Raw genomic sequence first — 12,255 nt, 5'->3', positions numbered from 1 at the left:
CGAAGCAGACAATACCCGTGGGAGCAATGGGTTGGTCCTTCTCTCCCTCCTACTACACACCATTGTGAACACTCGAGGGCCAAGTCCGAGGTGTGTAAAAGTATATAATATGTGTGAAGGATGAAGTTTTTCGATCTGTGAACACCAAACACAGAATCCTCAACTGAATATTCAAGCTTAACTTTTGTTTGTTGATGTGTGTGTGTGTGTGTGTGTGTGTATGTGTGTTTGTGTGTGTGTGTGTGTGCAATGGGAGCAATGGGTTGGCGCTTCACTCCCTCCAACAATACACCATTGTGGACACTCGAGGGCTACGCCCGAGGTGTATAACAGTATATAATGTGTCAAGGGGGACGTTCTTAGATCTGTGAACCCCAAACACAGGATCTTCAACTGAATAGTCAAGGCTTAACTTTTGTTTGGTGGTGTGTGTGTGTGTGTGTGTGTGTGTGTGTGTGTGTGTGTGTGTGTGTGTGTGTGTGTGTGTGTGCACGCGCGCGCAATGGGAGCAATGGGTTGGAGCTTCACTCCCTCCTACTATACACGGTTGTGGACAATCGAGGGCCAAGTCCGAGTTGTATAACAGTATATAATGTGCGTCAAGGGGGACGTTCTTAGATCTGTCAGCCCCAAACACAGAATCCTCAACTGAAGAGTCAAGGCTTAGCTTTTGTTTTTTGATGTGTGTGTGTGTGTGTGTGTGTGTGTGTGTGTGTGTGTGTGTGTGTGTGTGTGTGTGTGTGTGTGTGTGTGTGTGTCCCAACCCTCACATTCAAAATCTTAACCCCAACCCCCCAACCTTCACCCAACACAATGTCTTTTTCAAAATGAGATTTCAACCTATATATATCTTTTCGTTTTTTTTCTCTTCTTCCCATTCTGTCTTTTAAGGCTTTCAGGTTTGATGATGTAGAAAGGGGGAGTATGCCTGCACTTTCTTCCCAGAACGAACAATATATATTTTTGTGTTTTTTTCTCTTCTTCCAATTCTGCCTTTTAAGGCTTTCAGGTTTGATGACGTAGAATGGGGGAGTAAGAACTTTCTTGATAGGTTTACATCCAAAAGAGTGGTAGCATTTCAATTCTCCAAAATAAGCCCAACTTTCCAAGTCTCCAAGGTATAACCACATTCCTGTTGAGTTTCCAAGATACGTATCACATTGTGAGTTATCAAGCTAGAACCCACATTTCAAGTCTCCAAAAATATAAACATCTATCCAAGACTCCAAGGTAGAATCACTATTTCCAGAAATATAGTGGGTTTTGGTAATTAATCTCACATAGTATAACTGTGGATCATCAAGGAAAACTCCATTTTTTCCAATTTTTATGGGTTTCAGTGATAGATCTCACATAGTACAACTGTGGATCATCAAGGAAATCTCAATTTTTCCAATTTTGATGGGTTTCAGTGATGGATCTCACATAGTATAACTGTGGATCATCAAGGAAATCTCCATTTTTCCAATTTTGATGGGTTTCAGTGATAGATCTCACATAGTATAACTGTGGATCATCAAGGAAATCTCCATTTTTCTAATTTTGATGGGTTTCAGTGATAGATCTCACATAGTATAACTGTGGATCATCAAGGAAATCTCCATTTTTCCAATTTTGATGGGTTTCAGTGATATATCTCACATAGTATAACTGCGGATCATCAAGGAAAACTCCATTTTTCAAAATGTCTGAAAATTGTGAGTCTCCAAGGTAAAAGTTGTATTCTGGCTCATCAAGGTATAACTTATTCAGGGGGTATTGTCTTAATAACTCACAATGAGTACTATTGTTGCAAAACTCTTTTTCAGGACTTTGCTGGTCTCGAAGGTATAACTCTTTGGTTGGATCATCAGGGATGAACTCGTTCTGTGGGTCTTGGTCGCTCATAAGGTCTTCAACCAACCAACAATTTTGCCCCAAGTTGTTGCAAAAGCAGTGTTTTAATTTGGTATTTCAGATACAATTTCCTGTGAGAGAAAATAATAATGTATTAATCAAGTGATTTAATTGTTAAATGAATATGCTTCAAACAAAGTTTGAAAATAGGAAAATAAATCTTACCTCAACAGATAAGAGGTTTGAATCCAATTCATCAACTTGATGGTTTATTTCCATACAAGTACTCAATCTCCATGGAACCCCAAAGTCATCCCACTCAAGGTCTCGCTCGTTCTGTGGGTCTTGGTCGCTCACAAGGTCTTCAACCAAGCCAATAATTTCGCCCAAAGTTGTGGCAAAATCGGTATTTTCAGATACAATTTCCTGTGAGAGAAAATAATAATGTATTAATTAAGTTATGTAATTATTAAATGAGTCGATGCTTAAATCAAACTGAAAATAGGGAAATAAAATCTTACCTCAATGGATAAGAGGTTTGAATCCAGTTCATCATCTTGAAGGTTTAGTTCCATACAAGTCGGAGAGTTCCACGCAAGCACACAGCACACCATTGCCAGCAAAAAAATGTTTAAAATGGAGCCTGGGCTTGAGGCTTTTATAGGGAAAGACTGGTGGTTGTGGTTTCCTTTGGAAATTCCCTGAGCAGGCCCAGGCAAGCCTTTGTTGGGAAATTTTTCAAAACCATAACATTCCAGAATTTTCTAGCGATTTCTTTGTGAGTCAGAGATGAACTGGAAATGATGTGCATAAGCGGGGCTTAGCAAAAGTGGGCGGGGTTTAGGAAAAGTGGGCGTGGCTTACGGAATACCTCACTAAAGTGGGCGGGGCTTAGAGAAATTGGGCGGGGCTTCGGACAACTGGGCGTGACTTTGGGGATATCTCATGAAAAGTGGGTGGGGCTTAGGGAAAAGTGGGCGTGGTTTAAGATTATACCTCATGAAAAGTAGGCGGGGTTTAAATAAAAGTGGGTGGGGCTTATAAAAGTGAGCGTGGCTTAACAAAAATAACCTGTGGCTCAGGAAGTGGTCAAACAAGAGCATTAAGAGAAGTTTATCATTTCGTAATAGCACAAAAGGGGTATCTTAAAAAATATAAAGATTCAAATGTTTTGTTACCTTCGTATTCTGCGAAAGGTTATGTTTTGGTCGCTGTGTATTTATTTATTTGTGAATATGTGTGTTTGTTTGTTCTTCGCATAACTCAGAAAGTATTAAACCAAATTGCATGAAATTTGGTGGGATGATTCATGAGTATCGAAGGACGATTTGATTGGATTTTGGGAGTAATCGGGTCAAAGGTCAAGGTCAAGGTCATGAAAAGGTCGAAAACACTCTTTTGAGCATAACTTCTGATGTGGATTTTTTAAACCCACCTTGTTGTGATCGTTGTTCTCCTGAAGGATTCTAACTGGCCGATTGTGGAATCCTATTTGACTTCAGACAGGGTTTAACGTTTGTCCGATTTGATTATAAAATCCTACAAAAACCCTATCGACACTGATAAAACTGATGTCCACACAAGTCCTTCCTTGTGAAACAATTTATTTCCTAATTATACACCATACACTTCTCACCCTTGTACAATGAACTTAAGAATTCCCGTTTGATTGCAATATTATTTGGTTCTATTTCATTTATTCTTACTTTAGTTAACAGTTAGACCAACCCGATTCAATTCACTTCTACATTACATCAGAGAGTTTTATTCTAACTTGGTACTTGGTCAGTTCCAAGGAGTACAAGCCACTGAGAAACTATACTTCCTCACGTGCTTGCACTGAAAACAATTTTAGATTTCAAAGCATTTTATACTTTCGTGAGAGAGAGGTTGGGGGATATTCAACCAGACTGTAGACGTGTCCTTTAGACGAAAAGCCACTTCGTACATTTCTAAGCAAAGGTTCATTTATCAGCTCGGTCACTCTGCTTCAGAACAACACATTTCTTATCATTTAGGGCAGAAGTCTTTTGGCCAGAAATGACAGCCAATTCAACTTGCAGCATAAAAGTTACATTTCTAAAACTCCATTTGTTGCAATTTAAAATACATTAATATAAATTTTTCCCCCACACTCCCCCGTTTTTTTTTTAAGGAAAATTTGAATAATTTTTCTTACACATGATTACCATGTCCCATTCCTGAAGGAGAAAAGATTTCCATTATTCAAGTTCAATCAACAATGGCAGTGTGTGCTCATATCAGAAAATGAGTGAGTTTACATTTCATTTATGGCCTGTTCATCAGTATGTGTCACACATTGAAACATGCTACCCGAAGTCAGAAGATAAACAGGTCAGGGTCTGGATAGAGCAGCACCCAATGGGAAACACAATCGAAACACTCCTTGAGCTGAGGAGAAGGTAGATGTGGGCAAGTACAAGTTTGGGCCGGACACTGGGTTGAAGGAGCGCAGAATTCCAGGCCTGTTGTACATTGAAGTGACCACAGCAAGTTCACGATGTATTTGCAGAGCGGCAATCGAGAGTGTGGCTGAGAACATTCCTCCACGCAGGCACCACACAATGCCAACGTTAAGACTTTGCTCAACCTTCTCCTCAGTGGGTTTTTTCTTTCTTTTCCCACATTGCTCCATCTTATCTCCTCGGGAAGGGGCATGATCATGTGTTGAATGCTCAATCACCCAAATCTGGGTTCTCCCATTGTCCAATCTTTGTGTGGAACTTCTTTCCAAACTTCATTTAGATGAAATTGTACATTGCTTCAAAGACTGCTTTCAATACTCCAAAACAAACAAAGCATCAATTAAACACCAATCAATAACCGTCATGGGCACATGTAGTTCTACAAGACTAACTAAGATTCTTATGAAAGCATTAACTTGCATTATATGTCATATCAATATTTTAATCCCTTTCCTTGTTATTTCCCAAAACAACATGCTAAAATATACAGAAATCCCAGTTGTACGTATACTCAAAACATCCATCTCATTTGCTATTTCCATTGACATTTTAAATCTCTGACATTTCTCCATCTGTCCACTTCTCTCTCACCAAAACAGTAAACATGCTGCCATTTTTCCAATTCACATACACAAACCATCTATCACTTACTCTGACCTTCTCAATTATGAATCCATTTTCTTTTATCAAAACAAATAAATCATTTTAAACAGTTGTTCAAAAATTGTCAAATAACTTGTCAAATCTGTTATCAGGCGAATATCATTTAAATTGCAGCTCAAACACTCAATCTAGACATGCAGCTTCACCCTCCACAATCTTTATCCCAGTCTTAGAAAAGCATCTTAAACTTCAGACTAATAAACATCCAAACTCTCTTAAACAACTTTTTGGTCAAAACAATAAAATATTTCCTTTTAAAATCCATAAATGAAAAATTAAATCTTCAGCATCTATCCAATTAAATCATGAATTTACATTGACTGAATCGATCAAAGGGTTACACTGGGTTGTTTGCAATTGCCTTCCCAGCACAAGTTCAGGTAACCTCAACATTTGCAGACGAATAAAACAATATTTCAACGTCCATCCGAGGTAATCATCTATTATCTGTGAATTGCCCCACGTGCTAAACATCATCAAATCATTAAAATCATTCCAAATCACGTTTCTACATTTAAATCAAATACAGTATATCCACATTCCCAATTGTTATTTCACAATTTATTCAAAATCCCGATGGTTGTAAAATAAAACTTCAACACTTTTTCCGAAATGGACTTCACTTTAAACATTCAGTCGAGAGGGTGCGCCACAAATACCAAGGAACAAGGAACAGGAAGTTCTCTCCACATCCGGTGGGAAGAAAAAAGGAAAAAACTCTGACAGGCAAAACCCACAGTTTGCATTACTCTGTCATGGCTTCAACACATACACTAGACAGCATTGCATCTCATAGACTCCCGTGTGATCACGTGACAAATACCAATCACATTTCTATCTCATTCTCTTGAATCTGCATATGAATCGAATTTCACACATAAAGCAAAGGCTCGAACAAAGACTCAGTGTAAAGATATATGCCACCCCCCACAGATCGAGTGGAGTGGATCTCACACATTGTAGTTTGTGACCTTCGCGTGGAAATACAACGCCAAGAATGTATATCATGCCATTTCAAACAGACCCACAGCTCAACTCAGCACGAGTTAAAATATCGTCAAAATCCCAACAGAACATGTTTCATTGCAGTGAATATTGGACTCGCACAAGTTTCATTTTTACTCTAAGCAACACATGCATCTCAATGCAAATCACCAACTCCCAGCTGGTTAATAGTCCCAGCTGGTTAATCGTCTCCTGCACTCTACAAAACGTTTCGTGCAAATCATTGCATTTACAAATCCGTAAAACCTCCACACAATATATTATAACAACCTCACTGCCAACAAACTTCCAGTGAGTTCAATGAACAAAAAGTAACTCTTATAACTCTTATAAACAGGTAACTTATAATATTTATCTATTTTAACCCTATCTCGGCATCTCAGCCGTGTCCTCGGCCATCTCTCTCACAGCCGGTCCGTATCAATGCAAACATGTGGCATGTTGCTTCATCATGCCCATTTAATTACACATCTGGCTCCTTAACGAGCCTCTTCTTGTCATCTGACTCCTCTTCTTCTCCAACACTTTTCTAAAACAACTACAGTATTTATCGTTTACTTTAAAACGGACTCCCTCCGCCGGATCCTCTTCTTTCTCTCAATAAAATTATCTGACAATGAACTTTTCTTTGTTCGAAATGTGTTACCTGCTGAGAGCGCTCTCCCTTACCTTTGCTCAAGCACTTGTCGTTCCTCCAAGCACTGCCTCCGGCAGATTAAGCACCTCCCGTCACGAGCACCGCACCAACGTCGGTTCGAATCCAAGTCACGGCGCCAACTGATGTGGATTTAATATTTTTAATTTAACAAAGTTAAATTTAATTTAACAAAGGTTTTTAAACCCACCTTGTTGTGATCGTTGTCTTCCTGAAGGATTCCAACTGGCCGACTGTGGAATCCTATTTGACTTCAGACAGAGTTTAACGTTTGTCCGATTTGATTATAAAATCCGACAAAAACCCTATTGACACTGATAAAACTGATGTCCACACAAGTCCTTCCTTGTGAAACAATTTATTTCCTAATTATACACCATACACTTCTCACCCTTGTACAATGAACTTAAGAATCCCCATTTGATTTCAATATTATTTGGTTCTATTTCATTTATTCTTACTTTAGTTAACAGTTAGACCAACCCGATTCAATTCACTTCTACATTACATCAGAGAGTTTTATTCTAACTTGGTACTTGGTCAGTTCCAAGGAGTACAAGCTACTGAGAAACTATACTTCCTCATGTGCTTGCACTGAAAACAATTTTAGATTTCAAAGCATTTTATACTTTCGTGAGAGAGAGAGGTTGGGGGATATTCACCCAGACTGTAGACGTGTCCTTCAGACGAAAAGCCACTTCGTACATTTCGAAGCAAAGGTTCATTTTTCAGCTCGGTCACTCTGCTCCAGAACAACACATTTTTTATCATTTAGGGCAAAAGTCTTTTGGCCAGAAATGACAGCCAATTCAACTTGCAGCATAAAAGTTACATTTCTGAAACTCCATTTGTTGCAATTTAAAATACATTAATATAAATTTTTCCCCCACACTTCCTTCATAGCAGAGCTATCGACATGCAACAACCACCATATTGTTCCATGACGAGATACCTTTCGGATATGTAGTGTTGGATTTGACGTAATGTCAGCACAAGTGCGTTTAAATGACGTCAAAATATGACGTAAATTTTCAATTTTCGATCTCATCAGTTTTGATCATAACGTTTTGTCGGACTTACGTTAAGGACGTCACACACCAAATTTGGCTTCGATCGGACTGACCGTTATGACGTCATTGATGTTTTTCAATTGTGGCTAAAATGTCCTGATATTTTACATTCAAATATCTATGTAATTTAAAAAGCAAAGTCTCCCAAATCCAGGCATTAGGATCAGTACCAAAATATCTGTTTATTGATGTACAGGTTTTGCCAATTAACTCTGTAGTCAAGGTCAAGGTCACACTCAAGGTCAAAATATACTTGTAGGCATAGCTTCAGATCTAATAGAGCTATTGACATGAAACCAACGTTAAAACGTTCAGTGAACTACGAGCTTTCAGAATGGTAGTCCCCAATTGGACGTGACATCCCCGGAAGTGCGTCAAAATGACGTCAAAAGATGACATCATTTTTCAACTTTTTAATTTTTCAGTGTTTATCATTCCATTTTGTTGGAATGCCTTCAAGGAGGTTACACACCAAATTTGACATCAATTGGACTGATGGTTGTGAAGTCATGGACGTTTTAAAATGACGTTTTTCAAATGTGCCCGGAAAAAAGTTGCGGCGGCAAAGGTATGCGCTCGACTGAGTGCCCGTTCTAGTTTTCAAATATTTTAGATGGGGATTATTGTGCAAAGAAAATTAAACTATTGAAGGAATTTGAGAATGAACAAACCTTTATAGGTTCAATGAGTGAGCTAAACAATATGCATTGGTTATTTGAAAAAGAGTGTCCTGAGGCTTAGATGTTTCAGATATGTCTTTAGAATCACCTTTAACAAATCACATTACTACTTTACGACTTGAACAAATCTTTATCTTATTGCATTGGTTATTTGAAAAAAGTGTCCCGAGGTTAAAAGGGGAGACAAATAAATATACCTTGGGATAAAAAGGGGGGTTTAGTTTTCGGGGAAAAAAAAATGAATCGCTGAAAATCCCCCATTCATTTACATGGAGAAAAGTGAGCCAGAATCAGTATATTCACCCTACTGGTGTGAATGGGTTATTCTGAATTTTTTTTACAGCATTCTATAAAGTTGAGATGAACCATTTCTTCAATCCCTGAGTCAAAAGGAGGAAGGAAAAATATTTAATTAATTTTATGTGCAATGGTAAATCAAGCAGTATAACCAATTAATTACATATATATATATATATATATATATATATATATATATATATATATATATATATATATATATATATGTATACTTATAGACAAATCACTCACCTGTCATAGGCTCGGGGGAGGGAATCTTTAACCGCAGTGCAATCTGAAGCCTGTTTTAATGTCTTTCTCGAGCTGGAAATACATACAAATTGCTTTTACAAACAGAATTCTTACCAAAGCCATGATGAATATTAATCTAAATATTAATATTCATTATTTAATAGCCCCCACCACATGATAGTTTTGACTATAACTAATTTAATTAAATAGGTCGCACCTGTTGGATGGCAGTTCTTTGAGTGGCACCAAAACTCGGACATTAATGTGGAAAACATGTCAGTTTCTGTGTCAAATTCAATCAAAACTCCTCAAACAAATCCATGAGCTCACTCCGAGTTTCACAAAGAATATCATTTTTGTTCATGAATTCTGAAAGGGCAACCTGTGAAAATAAGGACATACGTTATTCTTCTTCATAGAACAGAGTTGTTTGTATCGCATTACATTTCAAAATAAATGAAACTTTACCTCAAGATGATTGATGGCTGAATTCACTCGATTCAGTTTGAAATATACATCAGTGCAAAGAATATCACGTTTTGATTCAAATCCATAATCGTCTCACAAAAGCGAGTCATCCATGATAGAGTTTGACTTTTCAGTCATGCTTTCATGAAAAAGGAAAATAATTATTGTGAAATATATCATGAAAGTACGACAGCTTTGAGTATAACCAAGTAATTCCAGCACGGCTTATGCATTGGATACTGTGAAATGTTGTTGGGTTGCCAACATTGGTGGGAGGGAAATTCTGGCCAGAGGCCAAAGTTCAGCCTGTTGGCTGTTGGATAGTAGTTCATGGAGTGGGATCAAAACAAGCAGATTGTATCTAGTTTCACCAGCGTTAGCGTAATTCAAAATGTCTTCAACCAAATGTATGAACTCACTCCAAATTTCACGAAGAACATCATTTTCTTTCAGGAATTCTGCAATGTTTTGCTGTGAAAATATGGACAAACATAACTTAATCTTCATACAACAGAGCTGTTTGTATAGCATGATAAATAAATGAAACTTTAACTCATGTTTTGATTCAAAGCCATAATCGTCCCACGAAAGCGAGTCATCCTCAATCCAAAACTCATCTAAAATGTCATTGGAGAGACTGGAATATTTTTTCGCCGAGTTAAAGCTAGGAGGGAAAATAATCTTAAATAAATTTGTGGTACAATGACGAACAGACAAGTATTGCAGGAGGATCAGAGCAAGCATGTCGACTTACCTCTCGGTTGGAATTTTTTCGTAAAGCAACATCACAGCAGATATGATGAGTCGATGATGGTTTGCAAAACCTTGACCTCGACAGTTTAAATAGAATTGAGAGTGGGGAGGGAAGGTAAGCAAACCTAGTACCTCTTCTGGGTTTACGCACATGTTTTCCAACCAAAATGTGATCAGCCCCAGAATATCTCAACAATAACTTTCTGATGAAGCTGGCATGATAACTACAAACACAAGTTTGGCAAACCGGCTCAGTTGAAGTCTGGAAAAAAAAACCAAAAAAACAACAGAACCAACCATTGCCTAATTCTGTCAGCTGATGCTATGGATTGTGGTGCATCACTTGACTGACATGGCTTTTGATGTCTTTTTTTTGGTAGAATTGCCAAATCCACAAGCAAGTGCCAAGGATTGTGTTTCAGGTATTTTTATCTATAGGTAGGGATATAAAAGGAAGGAATCTGTTCAAATGGGTTAGGGAAAGTGGAGGGAGGGTGGGTGGTCAGGGGTGGCGGTGTAAATAAAATAGTGGAGGATAAAAAAAGAAAAATGATGCAGATTTGAGGCTCATGGAAGAGCTTTGTCCCAGAAACAATTTAATATTGATAAGATCGTGCAATATGAGTGGATGAGGTGGGGGAGAACAAGGAGAAGTTGGTGCCACAGGAGATTGGTTTTGTGAGAAAAAATTCACTCCTTTTTATTGAAAGGGTCAAATAGTTTTTCCCTGAGTTAACATTAAAGTCAAGTGGGAACTGAAGTAGTCCCACAACCAACAAAATTCCCCTATGACGGAGTAAAGCCTGACTGCTATGGGTGCTGGTGCTCAAGCAGATGGTGTCAAACCTTATGAGTAATTTTCCGAGCAAAGACCTTGCCCTGCAATAAGAGAATTGTGACCCCTGGGTAACTTTTGCATTCCTGGTAAACACCCTTCCATTTCACAAGAGGAATAACAAGGCCCCTCTTCCAGTCAGTTGGGGTGATGCCTGTGTTCCAGGCGGAGCACATAATTGCATGTAATGCCATGAATACAGCATTTCCACCAGCCTTGAGTAGTTCAGCATTGATGCCACAGATGCCAGGAGCTATATCTGTTTCAACTGCTTCACTGCATCCTGTGTTTCCACAAACAAAGGTGGTTCACAGTTGATTGGAAGGTCAGCAATAGGGATACTTACACCACTGATGTCCAATTCAACAGCTGGTCGGACAGCCTGGTACAGCCGCTCAAATAACCGGCCCAGCGGGCCTTCACTTTGGATTCAACTGTTATGCCCAACACCCTCCACTCTCATTGCAGCACACTGAGCGACAGTCTTGGAGGACCACAATGCACAAATTTACCTGTAAGCAGGAGAATCACATGACCACAGGTAATGCTCAACCCCTTCACAGATTCCTCGCACATCAGTCACCTTATCAGCCCTCAGCACACATACGGTTTATGCCTCAATTCCTGAACAGCTCAGCTCTACCAAAAAGCCTGGCCCTGTGACTCTGGACAACATTCTCCAGTGTCCCTTGAGAGCTAAAGTTCTTCTTCGCCTGACGGTAGGTTCCTAAACATCCACTGGCAACATCACGGATGGAAGTCTTAAAGGCACTCACAACTCTTCAGGATTCCGTAAAACACCCAGAACAACCAAATCCCCACTCAGCCTGTTGGCAAAATCCTCAGATATGCTCTCATTCCTAAGCTTGCCAACATCCAGCTGAGGTTGGAATGGTACCACTCTCACAGATTTACGCTTCAACTTCAGAGTTGCAACAGGAAGCCTGTGGAAGGTTTTGAGGAACTGAGTGCTCTGGCAGACCCTGCAGTTGTGAATCATCCACCAGCACCCATCACCGAGCATATGGGCAATCTCCTTTGCCACACCACCAGCATTGGAATGCCAACTCCAGCGATGAGCCTGTTGATACTGAAACCATGAACCAGCGACCATAAGTCCACAACTTCTTGCAAATGCAAGGAAATTTGTGCTGTTCTGGTTCACAGTTCCAGACCCATGTTTGCCAACACATGTGTCATGACCATCCATTTCAGTTGCAGTCGATGCATTGAAATCCCCCAAGACTCCATCTAC

At 39.1% G+C, this 12,255-nt stretch overlaps 1 pseudogene; it reads right to left on the bottom strand.

The window, feature by feature from the left end:
• Positions 1–12,024, bottom strand: part of LOC147035767 (uncharacterized) — a 30,912-nt pseudogene extending 18,888 nt beyond the window's left edge.
• Between the last annotated feature and the right edge of the window lie 231 nt (positions 12,025–12,255).

Source organism: Eptatretus burgeri, chromosome 1 (assembly GCF_056783735.1).
Source record: "Eptatretus burgeri isolate ZD-2024b chromosome 1, Ebu_testis_v1, whole genome shotgun sequence".
NCBI lineage: Eukaryota > Metazoa > Chordata > Myxini > Myxiniformes > Myxinidae > Eptatretus > Eptatretus burgeri.
Note: the sequence above shows the minus strand (reverse complement) of the source record. Positions and strands in the feature narration are given on the sequence as shown.